Here is a 19,220-nt window from a genome sequence, read left to right on the forward strand (position 1 = left end):
TTAGTAGACTGTTCTCCATCTACTACTTTCTAACCAAATTTAGAAGGGGTGTATTTAGGACGTCCTTTCCAAATATTAAATTGAAATGGGTTGTATTAATGTTTTGCAGTGAGCTCTGTACCTTCTGCCATCATAGTGGTTCCTGTCAAGGTACAAAAATATTGGTGGACATACTCCTTCGTTTGTGATGGGTGTCCACCAAACTTTTAAAAGTTTTGAATTTCAAAATCAAACTCCTGAATAAGAGTTTGTTTTTGCTAAACAAAAATCTACTCACCACCATACCCAGAGGGTGTTGGGGTCATTATTTGCTTTTTTTGTCCTTCATCACCACATTTTAGTTTGTGGTGAAGGAGATAAAAAAGAGGACATCACACAGTCAACCCTAAATAAGTTGGGTAGTGTAACACCCTTCCTCCAGAATCCCCCACTTTGCCCAGCCATCAAAGAAGTCAATGGGGACTCCATCAACAGAAAGGTGGCATATTTGTGATGGAGTACCATCATTGCCAAAATTTAAAGCTGGCACTAGGGCGTTATCATAACAAACACCTGAAGAAGGGGTCTAATCCTGTCTGTGTTCTTAAAGGAGGGGAGACAAACCTGATATATGAACCACTACATGCCAGTGGGCTTCTTTGTTTTAGGAACCCACAATGGTAACAGTAGAGGAATCTCTAACATAGACACCCAGATCATCCACATACCGGCAATCAAAAAGGTATTGCTGTTTCAGCAATTATATTGATTAGAATGCATTCTTGCAAAATAACTGTATGTGTATGTGATGTAACAGTAACTTCGTAAGTAAATACCAATCTATGTCAATGGGAATTTTGAGATCATGTGACAGAAATGTCTGTGAATTTTCAAAAAATAATAATGTAATCACGAGTAAGTATAAACTACATAATGACGGAATTAGGACATTTAGGCCCTCATTACAACCCTGGTGGTAAATTCCGCTTACCGCCGTGCCGACGGTCGCCTACATTCCGTGACCGCGGCGGTAATCCGCTACGGGTATTATGACCCACACAGAGAAATCCGCCACTATACAGACCCCCACAAAAGTCGCCACACCAAAAGTCAGTGATAAACTGGCAATAGCAAAACCCACACCATCACGCCAACAGGAATACGCCCACAGTATCACGAACCACGAATCAACGCAGCGGTCTTTAAACTGTGGTAAACCACTGGTGGTACACACCGCTGCGCTCAAAATACACACAAACTTACAAAACACAACCACATTGGACAACTCAAAATACACACACCTGACACACATACACACTCAACACCCACACACCCACAACACTATAAAACACACATCCACATTACCCACAACCCGTTCTAGCAAACAATTTTGAAGAAGCAGAGAGAGAGAAAAGCAAAGACCACACCATCATCCAGAGGCACAGAACACCATCACACACACACCATCCACGCACCTCAGAGCACACACCCCAACACATCAGCCCACACATCACCTCACACATCACTCACACCACATCATGGCACCTCAAAGACAACCCAGGTTTTCTGAAGAGGAGCTCAGGGTCATGGTGGAAGAAATCATCGGGGTAGAGCCACAGCTATTCGGATCACAGGTGCAGCAGACGTCCATTGCTAGGAAGATGGAGCTATGGCAGAGAATCGTGAATAGGGTCAACGCACTGGGACAGCATCCAAGAACCAGGGATGACTTCAGGAAGAGGTGGAACGACCTACGGGGGAAGGTGTGTTCCATGGTATCAAGACACCAGATTGCTGTACAGAGGACTGGCGGTGGACCCCCACCTCCTCCCCCACAACTAACAACATTGGAGAAGCAAATCTTGGCGAGCATGCATCCTGAGGGCCTTGCGGGAGTAGCAGGAGGACTGGAATCTGGTAAGTTAACTCTTCACTACTATATCCCCCACCCTACCTGCATGCCATCACTAAATCCTACCCCTACCGTCACCCCATCACTCAACCAACTCACACATACCCCACTATCACAACCCACCCATCCCAATACCAAGCCCTGCATGCAACAACATTGCATGGACACCCATCACAGACCTGCATGGACACCCATCACCACAGCATGCCCAGTAAAGAGACACCAAACCCACATAATCACCAATAACACAAGGCCAAGGCGACAGTGCAAGCACATGAATACAGGGAAACACACCCATTGCACAAGATGGCACACACAGATACAATAACAATGCATTTACATCCCAACAGGACCCCTACCCAACATCACTGGACAGGAGGTGGCAGCCATATCCAGTCTCCCCACAGAAGAGGCCCACAGTGATGACAGCAGCTCTGCATGCCTGGATCACGATGACCAGGCTGGCCCATCTGGGACCTCTGGACAGTCGGTTACCCTGTCACAGTCACAAGCCACAACAGAACCTCCCCCCTCAGGAAACACCACCACAGCACCCACCCAGCGGGCCCATGCCTCTGTCCCCAGGACACGTCAATCAGCAGTGTGTCCACCACTACAGGGACCCCAGGCAAACCCACTAACCCAGGATGATCAGGGACCTGGGGTCAGTGGCAGTGGGCACACAGTTCAGGGGACAGAGGTACAGGACAACAGGGCAGCTGGGAGGACTGCTGTGCGACAGGGGGAGGACAGGCCCAGGGAACCGACTCTCCATGAGGAACTCTCCAACATCATGGGAGCATACCACCATTCCCAGGAGACCATGGGCACGGTACTGGCCAAGTTTCAGGAGACCCAGCGGCTGCAGGAGGGACACTACATGGGGATCAGGGAGGACCTCACCAAAATATACACCATCCTGGTCACCATAGCAGGGGTGCTGGCTAACATAGGCAAGACCATGAGGGAGGCAGTGGCACAACAAAGGGCCCCTGACACTAGCCAAACCGAGGATCATCCTTCCACCTCCGCCGGCGCTAGTGGACAGGAGGCACCGCCACAGGAATAACAGGCCACCAGCACCCCACCCCCTGCAGAAGGAGAACCATCCTGCAAATGGTCCCTACGATCCAGGTAGAAGACAGAGAACATTGCCAAGAACCCCGCCAGGAAATAAGACTCTCCTGTTTGTCACCCTTCTGTCCCACTATGTCATCCTGTCCAACTTGAACTGCCATTACTCCCCTTCCTATGTCCCATTGGACGATGCACCTGTGATACCAAGAGAATGGACTCTACTATGGACCTTCCTCCACCATCACCCCAGCCCCTTGCACATACCCCTATACTCATTAGCCCCTAAATAAACACTCTTTAATCACAAACCAATCTGGAGTCAGTCTGATCTTTCCCAAATGTATTATGACAACATTAGCAAAAAATAGCAAAGTAAATGTTCATTTACTCATACCAATGTATGACAGTTGTTGGCCAGCAGTACATATAGCAGAAAGCAGAATGTGGTACCCAGATCTGAAAAAAGTAAATCCAAAGGGAACAGTCAGTGTTCATAGACAGAAGTTAAGAGGCTGACTTGTACAATGTCCTACAGTATTCTGAGATGTGAGTAGGAGTTACAGTCTCTTACCTGTGTGTCACTGGAAGTACTGCATGAAGATGTTCGTTCTGTTGTCAATATCTTGTTCCTCTGCCTCCTCTTCCTCACTGTCTACAGGCTCCACCGCTGCCACAAAACCATCACCAGGCTCATCCTCCTGCAGAAAAGGCACCTGGCGTCTCAGTGCCAGGTTGTGCAACATGCAGCATGCCACGATTATCTGGCACACCTTCTTCGGTGAGTAGTATAGGGAGCCACCTGTTAGATGGAGGCACCGGAATCTGGCCTTCAGGAGGCCGAACGTCCTCTCAATAATACGCCTAGTTCGGCCATGTGCCTCATTGTAGCGGTCCTCCACCCTCATCCTAGCATTCCTCATTGGGGTCAGTAGCCATGAGAGGTTGGGGTATCCAGAGTCACCTGCAAATTCAGAGGAATGCCTGTTAGACACACACTAACCCTTAGGGACTACCCCATACCCAGACACCTACTCATACTGTATGGGGTCCTTGGGCTTACCTATTAGCCACACCCAGTGCCTCTGGAGTTGGCCCATCACATAAGGGATACTGCTATTCCTCAAAATATAGGCATCATGCACAGAGCCAGGATACTTGGCATTCACAGGGGAGACGTAGTGGTCCGCCAAACACACCATTTGCACATTCATCGAACGGTAGCTTTTTCTATTTCTGTACACTTGTTCATTTCTGCGGGGGGGACAAATGCCACATGTGTACCATCAGTGGCACCAATGATGTTGGGGGTATGTCCCAGGGCATAAAAGTCAGCCTTCACTGTGTGCAAATTCTCCACCTGGGGGAAGACGATGTAGCTGTGCATGAGCAAAAAACATAATGGTGGTGCACCACTTTTCCAAGTTGTCGAATTATATATTAGAAAGTCCAATCCTTTTGTAATAAAGATGTGATGAATCTTCTCTTTATTTTCTTCCACTTATTCTCAATAACACATAGAATTTGTGGTAACAACAGCCAACACGTTTAGTCCTTCAACACAGGACTTCTTTAGGGCTGTAACATGGCACATAGTACACCATAAGAGTACAAACAACAATACACAGCTTTAACAGCAGTTGGCAGCCTAAGTCGTCGCAGGATGGAGTGTGGCTCTGCCTCCATGGAGTGTCATGCTACCTGTTCCAGGTACATCGCGTGGCTCAGACACCCAGGTGGGAGGATGTGAACTGCCACACCCCAGATGCAGCATCACTGGGCACAAAGCCCCCTCCATAACCAGTGGAGAGATACATCCACTCGCCCAGTCCTTGGCAGGATGAAGCACTTTGGGCACAAAGCCCCCTCCAGAACAAGTGGAGAAAGGCATCCACTCACCCTATCCTTGGCAGGATGAAGCACTCATGGCACAAAGCCCCCTCAGAGCCAGTGGATAAAGGCATCCACTCACCCTATCTTTGGCAGGATGAAGCACTCTGGGCACAAAGCCCCCTCCAGAACCAGTGGAGAAAGCCATCCACTCACCCAGTCCTTGGCAGGATGAAGCACTCTGGGCACAAAGCCCCCTCCAGAACCAGTGGAGAAAGGCATCCACTCACCCTATCCTTGGCAGGATGAAACACTCTGGGCACAAAGCCCAATCCAGAACCAGTGGAGAGATATATTCACTCACCCAGTCCTTGGCAGGATGAAGCACTCTGGGCACAAAGCCCACTCCAGAACCAGTGGAACATGTCACCCACTAGAGAGACTGTGGCTTTGTACTCCCCAGGACCAGGCAGTGGGCAACTCACCCACTTAAGAGACTTGAGAGACTGTGGCTTTGCACTCCCCAGGACCAGGCAGTGGGCAACCCACCCACTTGAGAGACTTGAGAGACTGTGGGTTTGCACTCCCCAGGACCAGGCAGTGGGCAACCCACCCACTTGAGAGACATGAGAGACAGTGGCTTTGCACTCCCTAGGACCAGGCAGTGGGCAACCCACCCACTTGAGAGACTTGAGAGACTGTGGCTTTGCACTCCCCGGGACCAGGCAGTGGGCATGAAGCCCCCTCGAGGAGCAGTGGCGTAGTACCATCTTCCGGCTGAGGTGGCCTCCCTCCCCTTCGCCTTGAGATGCCTGTTTCTTATTGACCAGATGCCCCTGCAGTGTTCTCTCCATTTTGAGGCAGGTGTCATGTGTGGGCTTCGCCCATGCTTTTTGGGACCATTGGTCCATGGACATTAACAAGGGACAGTGTACAGCCTTGTGTACTTAATGTAAATATTTGTATATAGATTATTTGCTTTTCTCTTGATATATCCGATTGTTCCAATATAACACTGGTTAGAATCATTTCCTTTTGTCCTTGCATTCTTCCAGGGGGTGACCGGTTGTATCTGTAATTTTGTTGGATATGTTTGTGTGTATGGTGTTGTGGGTGAGGGTGGGGGTTTTGCGTGCCGCATGTGTGTGTCACTCTTTTTTCCCTCCTCCCCTCCCCTGTGTGCTAGGTGAGGTACTCACTGTCGTCGCCTCCGCTGCCGCCGCCTTCTTTCTACTTCGTGGTGTATTGGTAGATACACAATAATGAATACACTGTTCCTGGCAAGAAAGTGGGAAACCCACTGGTTTAGGAGCAAGAGCCCTCACACATCCATTCGGATGTCATGCTTCATCATTGGGGTGCTCCTCGTCAGACCGGCGCTGCAATGTGAGACGGGCTCCCCGTGAGGGGGCTCTTTGCCGGAGATCTTTTATAATAACTGCTGTGGTGGAATGTGAGAAACTAAAACCTACAGGCAGGTAGTAGCTCAAGACAGGAGAGGGTTAAAATTGGTTCTGTACCCCATCAAAATCACTAATTTAATAGTCAGCAAGGGGATAAGGCCAAGATTAAAAACAACTTGAAAGTGATAAAATGAGATAATGCTCAATCACTTTCTAGAAAAGTAGGAGGCAGGAAACTATCTCAAGGCCACCTAAATATTGGTCAACATGTTTCACGTCTAGCGGTCTAACAGATCCTATGACGCTTCTTCAGGACCATCAAAAACAAAGAAACTTCTCCTGTATCACAAGGAACCAGGTACCTAGTACAGTTTATCAAAATCAAATAAACCAAACAAAACGTCACAGTCACTTACAATGAAGCGTACTGTTCAACCGGTCAACTAAACACATATAGGTCGCCCTAGAAATAGTTACAAAATTGAATGAAACAGCATAAATATTGGTAGTGCAAAGGTGACTCTATTGGTAGATACACCAACATGGGTAGGATCCGCAATTCGGGCTCCATGGCGTCCTGGTTCTTCGTGGAGTGTCGAGAGGTGAGTGGTTCCCCTTCATTGTTCAGTTTCCGCCGTGCTCTTGATGTCTTTGGTACCGCCCCGGAAAAGCTGGCGGATTGGTGCCTTGTAATACGGTGGGCTGTACGTTGACTTCCACCTGTCTGTTGGCGGTGACCACTGCGGTGTTTGTTGCTACCCCCGTGGCGGTTGGAGTGTTAAAGTGGTTGTCTATGTTGGTGTTTTCCGCAGTGGTCATGATCCCATTTCATTTACTGCCGGCCTGTTGGCGGTATTACCGCTGCTTTAACACCGACCACCAGGGTTGTAATGAGGGCCTTAATCACTACTTTTAGGTCTTTCTCTCAAATAAAAATGTGAGATATTTACTGACCTATATTTTCATTAAATTTGGACGCTCAAAGAATTCTTTCAGTCCTGCTTGTAACATATGATTGTCATAGATTCAAAAAGGAACTCACCTGTACAAGTATTTTTCTCCTATGGGAGAAATAGGCCTTGCAGTAGTGTAAAAAGAGTTTAAGAGGTGTTTACAACCAGCATATGTAAAACTTAAAAGTGCATGTTCAACTTTTTAAATAATTTTACCATGGTGTGTGGGCTGTTCAGGGCCTACCCCAAAGGTGGCTTATATGTATTAAAAAGTAAGGTTTGGACCTGGCAAAATGTTTATTTTGCCAGGTCAAAATGGCAGTTTAAAAAACCACATACAGGCTGCAATGGCAGGCCTGAGATATGTTTGCAGGACTACTTTGTGGATAGCCCAATAAGTGCTGCAGCCCCGCTAGTAGCATTTAATTTATGGGACCTGTTTACATGTAGTATCACTTAATAAGGACTTATAAGTAAATTAAATATGGCAATTGGGGGTAAGCCAATTCTATCATGTTTAAGGGAAAGAGCACACACACTTTAGCACTGGTTAGCAGTGGTAAAGTGTACAGAGTCCTAAGGCCAGCGAAATTGAGATCAACAAAACTAGGAAGTGTGAAGGCAAAACGTTTGGGGGGAAGACCACCCTAAGGCTGACGGTCCTAACAGAATACATAAAGATTCAGTATTTGAAGGGGCATATTTAGGGCGTCCTTTCCAAATATCAAATCGGAATGGGTTGTATTAATGTTTTGCAGCTGAGATCTAGTCAAATATCATCCATACTGGAATGGATATGCTCCACCTGGGAATAGTCCGCTCTGAACTTCCAGTAAAGTCCCCTTTCGCAAGGGAAAACGGCAACCCCATAGACTGGGAACCCAAGGCAGCTCTGGCAATTTTGTCTGACCAGCCTCTGTGAGGTGCGGGGGGAGGGGTTTAGGGTGTGTGCAAGTGCGAGCTTGCTGCTGCTTTTGTTACAGAGGACCAATATTGCAGCACATCTGCCAAACCAGCCACCAGTCACAAAATCAGCCCCCACTCCTGATAAACCAGCCCCCACCCTTCCAGCCCAACGGGAAAGTGACGGATACCTGCTAGGCCAGTCAAGACCTGAGTTTCGGTTTCATTAGAGCTTGTCAGCAGTGCTTAATTTGTAAATAAAAAGGTGCTGGTGCGCAAAGCCCTCCTCTTAAACATGCGGCTGCTGCAATTAAATGTGCGAACACAGAATACTGAGACAGCGTAATCCTGAAGCCATCTGGGGCCTCTTCAATCCATAAAAAGCCACTCCCTGCCCCTTCAGCTCACTCTTGCAGCTTTCTACTTTCTCCCTTTGTGACGCTTTTTCGTTTTTCTCTTCCTCTGTCTTTCCCACGTGTGTCTTTTGGTTGCAGCAAATGCTTGAGGCAGAAGAATAAGCCCCGGCTCTGAAAAACAAGTGCCGGTGCTCAGCACCGGAATCAACAAGCACAAGTTAAGCACTGCTTGTCAGTGAGGTATAGCTTGGATCCTAGGTCACAGTGAGAAGGGGGCCATGTCTGGGCATACCGTTGGGCACTTAGAGATGTACATCAATCACACAAAAGGTAATGGGATGAATGCTTTCAAATAATCTAATCACTGACATTCGCTCAGAGTGGCCTTCCAACCAAAGGTGTATAGGCACTGCCAAGTCGAGCAGGGTTTTCCGCCACTAGCATTAATTGCAAAAACGATTTACATTATAACTATAATGATAATTGTGTTGTTCCATGTCTGGATAGCCCATGGGGGGGACATATTATCTATGAGTGTGTTGGAATCCCTTAGGTGATGACATGCTTCAGTTCCCAGTGCTCAAGAGGGTGGGGGCTGAGGCTCGGGGCCTGAGGTCTCAAGGGCTGGTAGCTCGACTGAAGCATCCCTTAAAAAGAGCCCTGCTTTCTTCCCTCGCACCTGAATGCAGTGCTGCTCTAATCCCACACACTCCATGAATAAACGAGGGCTAAAATGCTAAATTCTAGGGTCATTCATGTGGTTGAGTGATCTGAGGAGTAAGGAGCCAGAGACTCAAAATGTTAGGATTTTCAAATTAGAATTATCAAACGTCCATCTATTTTTAAAATGCAGAATGCGTTTTGCAAGAATATTTTATCACAGTTTGCAAAATCTCCTTTTTGCAATTGTTTTTACATATTTACCTTTATATTCAGTAGCCTAACCGAAACTTGAGGGAGGCCCCCCCTGAAAATTACATGGAGGTGGGGGGTCTCCAGACACTCTCAGGGGCGCCCAGGCCAGAGTACTGTGCTAGGGGGGCCCCTGGGGTGCGCCTACCTTAAGCGGGGGCTGCAGGGGCATTTGTTGGGTCACCGTTTATGGTTGTTCATACCTAGATGGGATAACGTTTAGTTGGTAGCTTTTATAAAAACTATCTCTTTACTTTTTGGCTTCAGAAAATGGCTGAATGTGCATGAATTCTTTTCCTGTTTTTTCACTGATGGTGATAGTTCCTTGACCCCAGACTTTGGTGCCCTTTCTTTCCGGCCGAAGATGCTTCAGATTCGATAACTTTCGGCAGAGAGTTCCTTTTAAAATACCCAGATCTCGCCACAGCTGTCACAATGATTGATTTCTGAGTGGAAGTTACGGGTTGTCCTTTTACTGCTTCATACACTGGAGGGGGAAGAGTTTTCTGCTTTTATTTATTTAATTGCCGTCTTATATACCGCGAACCAGACCCTAAGGGGTATCAGAGCGCTTTATATAGAGAAACGTCACATAAGTAAAATTCTGCATGGTTACATTGGTTATTGTTAATGAGATATGCACAAACCAACCCCCAAGGGGTACCAAAGCACTTTATACGATCATCGCCGACAGGCACTTGTAATCCAGCACACAGGTACGTCTCATCTAGCTCTCCTTTAAAGGGTCAAGAGACCTGAAGATACTTCTCATGTAAGGCTTTCTGGTGTGCATGGTCGAAGCACTCATATTTGTAATATAAATAGTATATTTGTGACTATCCATAAAAATAGATGTACCGTAACTAGAAAGGGACATTTTGGGTGCAGATCACTTTTTTCAGTCATTATTGAAAGATGTTTGAATGTAAGCTACTTCTATTCCCCAATTTCTGCCATCAGCGTTTTGCATTTAATTTGAGCATGAACAATGCAACTAATATTGCATGTCGTGTATATATATATATTGTAGTTAAAGACAAATCATTCACCCTGACTCTCTAATAGTACGTCTTCCCCAAAACTGACATCTGGTACTCATGACAAGTAAACCAGCTCTAAACAATCAAAGCATCTGGTTATTTGGCTATCTCTATGCCTAGCTTGTTGTACAGAGTCTAAGGCTTTTTATAAGAAGTGGGTTGGAGCTTGATGCACTATTGGACTTCAACTTTTCAACTAGATTAGGCTTGGAAAGTGGGGCGAGGTGCGACTGCAGCACCCCCAAGATAACCATGCTGGAGTCCAGAAAGTGAATGAGCAATTAGGATGTCTTAAAATTTTGTGTTTACCTTGTGACATCAGCTGTATGTTCAAAGACAGAGGTCAAAGTCAGGCTATGTCTTCTGTCAAGCTGCTGCTTATTCCTTTAACATGGAAATTGGTGTTGACTTTTCTTTCTTTGACTGGAAAGTGTGTGTAGTTTCTAAAACAAGCAGCGTTACAATCTTGCTGGAATAAATGGAGTGTAAAAGGAAAGACTCAGAAGCTCTTTATGGATTTTGCTGCCCGTCAAAGTCCTGCTTTGGGATGACCGCCTATGCAGCCATCCCTCTGTGGGCCCTATTACAGATATCACGCTGAGCCGGCCAATGGAAACAGCGTATCTGCTTGCTGGCCCAGCAGGAAACTCACTACAACATTGAAACAGGCTCATAATGGAGCCGGCCGCAATGTTACAGTGCGTCGTGAGCAAGAGCACCTGGCGCCCTTTTCACTCCCCCAAAAAAAAAAAAAAGCATGACAGGGCTGTCCATGGGGGCCCCTGCACCACCCACGCCAAGTGCATTGGCAGTGCAGGGGCCCCCATGGGGCCCCCAACACCCTCTTTCTGCCAGTCTTTGTATGGTGATCTGACCGCCAGGCAAAGGCTGGAGGAAAGGGGATTCGCAATCCGAAGGGCAACTCTGCCCTGGCGGTTTATGACCGTTGAGACTGCCAGGCTGTTGACTGGCGTTAACCTGGCCGTGGTGGCGGTTGACAGTGGCAGCTCCGCCACGGTCATAATATGGCAGTCTTAAGACCGCACACTCCTAATGAGGGCCATGCATTTTAACACACAAAAAAATGTATTCCTGTAAATGAACTGTACAAGTTATTCAACATAAATGACTAGTTAGGAAAGAAGACATGAAGAACTTTTCTTGTAATTTTGAATCATGATGGAAACATTGATTTTCTTAAGAACAAACAAATAAGGGCACTTTACTTGGTAATGTGCAAATAATAAATATTTGTGAAACCTGGATTTTCTCACATTATTGCTTTATAATTTTATTAGTAGTCTATGCAATTTTGCTGGCCTTTGACATTGAAAATGTGATGTCTGTAAGTCTCTGTGCAGTACCACAGTATGTTTTAGTAATATACATGTGACGTATGCTCCAGAATGCACCACCAGCTGCACGCCGCACTGTACCACTCTCTTGTTGAATGGCCATGGCTCCTTTGGTACACTTGTTCTTAGGGTGACGCCTGGATTTTTCAGAATTCCTATGATTTCAATTTTGTAACATTGATAGCAGCATCCCCACTCTTACACTTGTTTCTGCACCACTGTAGTGGACGCTCCACACATACACATTTCTATCATTGTTTAATGACATGAGCACAGAAACAGATGTGATGCTGGACTATGTTGTCTGGACAATGGAGTATCCTCTCTTTCTTCAAAAGCATTGGTATCATTTTTCATATGCAGACATATCTTGTTTGTTCAGTGTTTTTTCCTTGGACAAGGGTTGGGAATGTACTTGACACATCTACATAACGGGTGGCACATGTAAATACCTAGAAATGATTGCCCATCTCTGCCTAAATGCTGATGCACATGGTGATCTGCAGTGACACTCAACATTGTCCTGAGGACCTCTAGGACCCGGGTTGGTCACCTCTGTTTCAACTTAGTTTTAAACTGCATGTTTTATTCACATTTTATTCATTTTATCAAGGCTGCTCTTGATGATGACTTTTACATATTTTATCAGTTTGTCTTATTCTAGGAAAACAAGAAATATGCTGCTCGTTCAGTTAGCCTTGTACAACATATATACATTACTTTCTGTCCAAGGCTATGTAACGCAGTAAATGATATGCTTGCTTGTGTTGCCCGTTCAGAAGACAGCTTCTATAATGTAGACACTGGATTGCATCAGAACTGTATTTCCAATGTGGTATGATTTATTATTTAAACAATGCACTGACCCAAGGGAGGCAGGAGGCATTCTGGAGGACAATATGCACACTGTGCGACTATCCTGGGATGCTGATGCTGATCTGCCAGCTTCGCAATAGGATTGCCATCTACATCACAGGCTGATTCCTGAGTGTTTCCAGGTATGGGGCTGCGGCTAATCTCTTAGATCAGGCCAGGCAGAGGGTTACAACCACTATGCTTTCTGCATAGACATGTAGTTAGGTAGGTACCTCTAGTACAGCTAGAACCACATACATCATGGTTGGATTGTTCATCTTCTTTGCCATGTTCGTAATGCTGATTTCCTTGCTTTGTTTCATCTGCTTATTTATTGCAGCTCACTTTTTATATGCTAAATTGCGATTGTTATTATAAATGTACTGAAAATGGTTGTTACATATTTTGTCTCGCCTTGGCATGTATAAGTAACATAATAAAAGGGCAAGATCTGTTTTCACAACTTCCCTGGGGAGTTCTTGTGTCATGTTCAGGTTGCCATAATCGCCTTTTACCAGAGTGGGTTTGGAGGTTGGGGTGAGGCACTGTGAGCTAACAAGGAGTTAGGTCGACAGGTACCAACTGTGTGGACCGACTTAGGGCCTTGTTACGAGTCTGGCTGTCTTCAGACCTTGTAATAGGGTGGCAGGGGAAGCCACCGCCATGGGGGTGGCACCCTCCCCGCGAGTTTGGCGGTCCCACGTTGGGACCGCCAAACTCATAATGAGGCTTCTAGTCTCCCACACTTTGCCGTTCTGCCATCCTAAACATACATTCCTATTACCAAAGTAGGAACTGCATACCATGATTACATCCTCTATTTAAGTACTGTGACAGAGAACACAGTGTGCACAATTCTAGTGTATTGGTGTCTATCTGTAACAAGTATTCAGAGTACACTAACATCATTTAAACTTATAATGCCACTGACATTATTTTAGCAGCACATTGCAAATAGGTTGTATCTAAGCACCTGTAGACACGTTTCCAAAGAACAGAAGATTAAAATTGTTTGGAGTTGAGCAAGGAGAGGGCCATCACATGAACACATTTTTAATAAATCATTCTAGACTCTTTTGTCACACAATACGGCACTTTTCTCCTCCCCACCCCCGTTACTGAGCAAGAATTATGTCTATTTCTTGTGTAGCAGAAATAGTCACACCCACTGAGATGCTTTCAAATACACTGGCGGCTGGTGCTTAGCATCTCTTCATGCACTGTTGCATGAAGCCATGCCGTCTTCGAGGCTCCCAAAAAGATGATTCTTAGAAGCATCTCTGGAACTGGTGGGGAAGCCCGGGTGTGCCTTTATTCAGCCCTTTCTTGCAAGGAGTGTATGAACGAGCCATTCTGATTCAAGGGTGGATGTTTCTTCGCATTGTTAGCGGTGCTCCAGGAAGAAATGCACAGAGTCGTTTTTATTTGTTTAACAACTTCTTAAAGGGCAAGATGAGGCCTTCAGAGAAAAACAACTTCATAATACCGTATTTGAAGTCAGGGCAGCCTGAGTTACCTGATTTCATTGCCTTTCACTGATAAGCGGTAAAGAGTTCTTTTATGTGGATATATATGATGTGTTGGAAACCTGTGTGTATTACAGACTTGGGCCCTTCTGCAATCCTTGCAGCGTGCGAATAAGTCACCGGCGAGACCAGCAGGATTGGCTGGCTGACTACATTGAGTAGTGAGTTTGTGCAGATGAAAGACACTGCACGAGCTTGAGGAAGACAGGTGGTGACAGTGTCTAGTAAAAAAATGTGAAATAGACCCTCAGATAGATCTTTTTAAATGCGATCCCTGCAAGATGAAGACGTAGAGCGGCACCTATTTCTATTCCAAATATAAGAAAGCATTGTAACATGGCAATAAACAAACTAAATGCACACAAGCCATTTTAAACAAGGGTGCAGAACACAACATTAAGACATAGTAACGATTAATTACTAGAATAAAATAAATATATTTGTGTCAAGGGTAAAACAAATGGCTATTACTTTCTACATAAGGAAAATGTCCATTATGTGAATCACATAGTTTTGCGTGGTTTTATATATTAAGTAAAATAGCGAAATGTAGGCATAACTATACGTTTCCCACCATTGACTTTAAAATACACTCCCTGATATATTACGCATTTGTTAACCTCCAACTGTTATTTTATGAAAAGGTTTAAAGACTCTTGCACAGTGCTTAATTTGAGTCGGACTTTCCGGATGGGGTCCTCCAGCACTCATTTCTGGGGACCAGCACATGTTTCCCCTCATCAGAGTTTGACTAAGAGCAAGAGAGAAAGAAAATACAATGGGGGAGTAGGAAGAGAAACATGAAAGAAATGATGACCAAAAAGAAATCAGAAATGAAAAAGAACCTGCAAGTGTGAGGTAAACAGGCAGAGGGTGCCTGGTGATGAATTTTTGTAGTATGGGGTAGAATCAGGGCTCAGCAGCTGGCTGCAGGCTTCTGAGCATATCTTTGGGCCCACTTCTTATTTTCTTTTACAATTAAGCACCTCACCTGCACTCTGCCCATATTTTGCCAGTGTCTTTCTTTTTTACTCTTAAAACAGTTTTGTTAGAGTGTTTGTCTGGTACTGGGTCCTAATAAATTACTATGAGGTATGAATGTGCCTGCCTGTTCCTGAGGTATTGTAGGTCTTCAATATTTAATTTGTGCTGTTTATACAGCCTGTCTCATTACTTTTGACTAGACACACTGGGACTTATTTACATTGGTGACCACCACTCAACGGGGGTGTTGGGGTGGGACAGAATGGGGTGCCGGGGTGAAAAAACATTTAAAAAAGAGGAAAGAAATGCTTACCTTGGGGGAAGACACCTTTGTCTCCCTTCCGTCGTCTTCCCGGCTGCACACAGGCTCCCAGCCAATCACGACACTGCTGTCACCAGCATGACAGGAGCGTCATGATTGGTCTAAGCGGCCTGCTTCGCCACTCAGACTGGAAGCGGGGCAGTGCCACAAGTCCTCTTGCTGTGCAACCCTACGCCACGGTGAAAGGGCAGGAATGCACCATATTTATGCAATACGGTGCATTACTTCCCTTTTCCCCTGTGCAGGCACACATTGTGCTGCCTAGCACCAATTCAGGCACCCTTGCACCATGGTGCAAGGGTCCCTGTGTTGCATGCAGGATTGCACCTTCCTGCACAAAAACAATCCCAAAAGCTGTTTTCCTCTTTCTATGTGTGCTGCAGAACTCATGGAAAGAGGAAAAAACAATGAGAAATAAAAATATTTATCCTTGTTACGCCTCCCCTGGGAGGCTCATGGCTTTGGCACTGCCCCAGATTTACCCAGTTAAGTAAATCTGAGACAGTGTCATGATCCATGGGTGTTGCATTGAAACGCCCACCTCAATGCCCCTGGAAGGCCTCCCTGGCACAGAGTAAGGCAAGGCAGCATATGGCGCTGCTTTATTTTACTCCCTATACATGAGGCCATTCAAAGCCACACAAAATGGCTTTGTGTTACCTCATAGATATGGTTGAGAAGTTTGTGTGGTTGGAGTGTTAGAAAAAGTGGCTGACTCTGTATCCATAATTTATATGCACTGAATTTCAGAGGAGGTGGAGCGAGTCAATGACCTTTATAATATACTTTCTTTCTCAAAGAAGTAACAGAAGTAAAGATATATTTTTATGTAAAATGTTGTGGCTAAACACCCCATAACAAATAACTACAAAAATTTCCAAAAAAGCCATTTTGAAGAAATTATTTTATCTCTATAAGGACATTCCTTTATTCACACCTTTGCCCTTAAGTTCCACTGCATTTTTCCCTTTTTTAGAGCGGTTTATGGAACCCTAATTTCAATTGACTCCTCAAACTGTTGCTGGTGGATCAGGAGTCCTTAGGGAGACTGTTGGTGTACTCTGAGAGGCGAACCCCACCCTTGGTAATCTGGAAGGACTAGCCCCTCAGCCCAAGTTGCCCAGGTTCTGACTGGGGGCATCAGATTATATTTCAGGGATGCAGTGGTTGCACCCAGGCGCTTTTCCTACATGCCCTGCCTACGTTCATTGTGCTGACGCTGACGTACTATTTGTTTTCAAAAATGATGATTACAAATATTTTGGGCACTGGGTCTGCAATGCAAAGACTGCATGAACAATGGGTGTTTGGAATGTGAGCTTGAGAGAGTCTCTGCCACTGACTGGCAGTGTAATGTTGTCAGTGACTGGGCTTGTAAACTGTTTCTCTGGCCCATCTCAAAAACACTGAAACTGATTACTCCTTGATGAGGGTCTGCTGAGGGATTTGAAGATGAGTGTTGCTTATTTAACCGGTCAAGGCCCTGCAGAAGGTCTGCTCTGCTAGTATCCATTCCTGTGTGCAATGCTCCATGCTCCTCAAGGATCCCAGAGATGTAGAGATATCACCTAGAGCACCTCTCTTCTGCTTGCCACAGACTGCTGCATTCCTGCTTCAAGAGCCCACTTCTGAAAGTATAGCTGTTCTGAGTTGTATCTCTACTTTGCTAGCACACTCCCTCAATGCATGGCCTTTTATTTTTTGTTACCCCCGACACTGGCCAATCATGTAGAGTTCCAGGACCATCTTTGCCTGTGCTTAAGCTGTGGGACTTGAAGAACGATATGATGGTCCCAGTGTGTACTCTGGAGCCTGTGGGTCTTGCCCCCATTTCTTGTTATGGATCAAGGAGCTGCCAGTCACCCATCTTCAACATGCTTGACTCCTGGGTGTGGAGCTGTTGACTTGGAGTTGCCATAATTATCAGTTTCCAGAAGAAAAAAACACTATCCAGGAAAGTGTTGTTATGAACGCTGAAACGGTAGTTTTTGTTTTGCTGATAAATTGTTTCATTGCCTTTGAGATTGACACTTGGTTTCTTTTTTCCTCTCTTTTTTCCCGGTCCGCAGTCCGCTATCCAAGAGTGCAAACATTAAAGGTTTGCTTTAGAGACAAAGCAGCAAGGCTTCAGCAGGACAATTGTGATCCTCCATTTTATCTGTTCATTGTGTGTTTTGATGTGCCCTTTTAATACTTAGCCACTGATTTACTCTAAATATATATGTGTATATTTCAGAGGAATTATTATAGCATGTTTTGCTTCTTAAAACTTGCAAATCTAGCTGGACATTCTCATAGTCATTGGAACTATGATAAACATGTTGTGCTTTCCACAACTCAATCCAATTCCACCCTCATTAAGCTAAGTCTTGACTACCCAAAGAGTCAGGGAGGCTTTGGGGGCACCTTTCCATTGGAGAGTGAGTATCAAGTCTCTTGATTACATTTTCACTTTTGATAGTGATAGTTTCACCATATTCCTGCAAGGACTGTGAACAAGCATGTCAATGTTTGTTTAGAAACTTGCAATTTTTCTCCCTAACTTTTATGTCCACTGGCATAGCCATCTCTGGCAGTTTTAGCAAAAATTGAAATAGATCTTGTTTTATATTGAAGAGCACTGTCATTCTATTTCAGGGTTTGTGATAGGGAAATGCAAGTTTCGTAATGAAACAGGAAAAGCGGACTCAGACATTTCTGTGGCATTCACTCTAATTGAATTCAGTTTTGTGAAAAGAAAATGCAGGATGCAGGTTTGATTCATGTGGGTCACATTCAGCCAGAGCTGGCCTACTGGGAACAATGTATGCTGATTTAGCTTTTTTAGCAAAAAGTGGAAATCATACCCATCCAGTTCAATAGTCGGATAAACCCCTCATCTTGATTACACATAGGGCAAAGAAAATTCATTTCCGTTGACTTTTAGGCCCATATTTAAGATTTAAGGAAAGTTAGCGTTGCCTTATTGTAATTTATTTTGACGCTAAAGCAGTGCTAAAGTAACTCCATATTAATATTGTGACGCTAGACCCGTCAAAATAATGGAGGTAGCGCCATTTCTAGGAAGCGCCAACCCACTTTGCATAAATGAGATGCAAGATAGGTGTTCCCTTCCTAAAAATGACGCTAGCCCCAGTACCATATTTAACTCCCGAAGCGCAACTAGGAGGCAGACTTAAATAATGGAGCTAAGCCCAATTAGCATCAGACCAGGACAGGCGTTAAAGTGCAGGGAGGCCCATTTCCATGGGGAAATACCATGTAATGGGTACATAGATGCCCACCCCAATCCCCAGCCTCACCACCACCCACACCACAGGGACACTACTGGAGGGGGGAGCCCATCACAGGTAAGTGTATGTGTATGTTTGTGGTGTGCCACTGGGGGACCCTTACATGGGTTCCCCTGCCTGGCACTGGGTATGTTGGGCTTGCCCTGGGGACGCTGATCCCCAGTGGTGGACATTGGGGCAGTGGTAATGAATCCTGTCTATAATACAGGAGTCATTTTTTGCCTGCTTGTGCATAAAAAAATGACGTTAGGATGACTAGCAGCAGATACTTTGCTTCTAATCAGGCTAATCATTTTTGACCTACTAGCGCCATTTCCTCTAACGCCATTTGTCACAGGCTAGCAGCTTTTTAAAGACGCTAGCCATTCTTTAGTGCCATTGTAGGTCATTTCTTAAATATGGTGCATAGATGGCGTTAGGGAATGGTGTTAGCTCGTGTTAAGAAAAATTACGTGTGCATCACTTTTCCTAAATATGGGCCTAAATCCTTTCGTACGTTGTGAGGTAAAATCAGAGAACTCAT

General features: G+C 45.3%; 1 long non-coding RNA gene across 1 annotated transcript in view; it reads left to right on the forward strand.

The window, feature by feature from the left end:
- LOC138249064 (uncharacterized) overlaps positions 1-19,220 on the forward strand; it is a 244,358-nt gene that overhangs the window by 224,889 nt on the left and 249 nt on the right. The gene's annotated exons all lie outside the window — the stretch shown is intronic.

This window comes from Pleurodeles waltl, chromosome 8, assembly GCF_031143425.1.
Source record: "Pleurodeles waltl isolate 20211129_DDA chromosome 8, aPleWal1.hap1.20221129, whole genome shotgun sequence".
In the NCBI taxonomy this organism is placed as follows: domain Eukaryota; kingdom Metazoa; phylum Chordata; class Amphibia; order Caudata; family Salamandridae; genus Pleurodeles; species Pleurodeles waltl.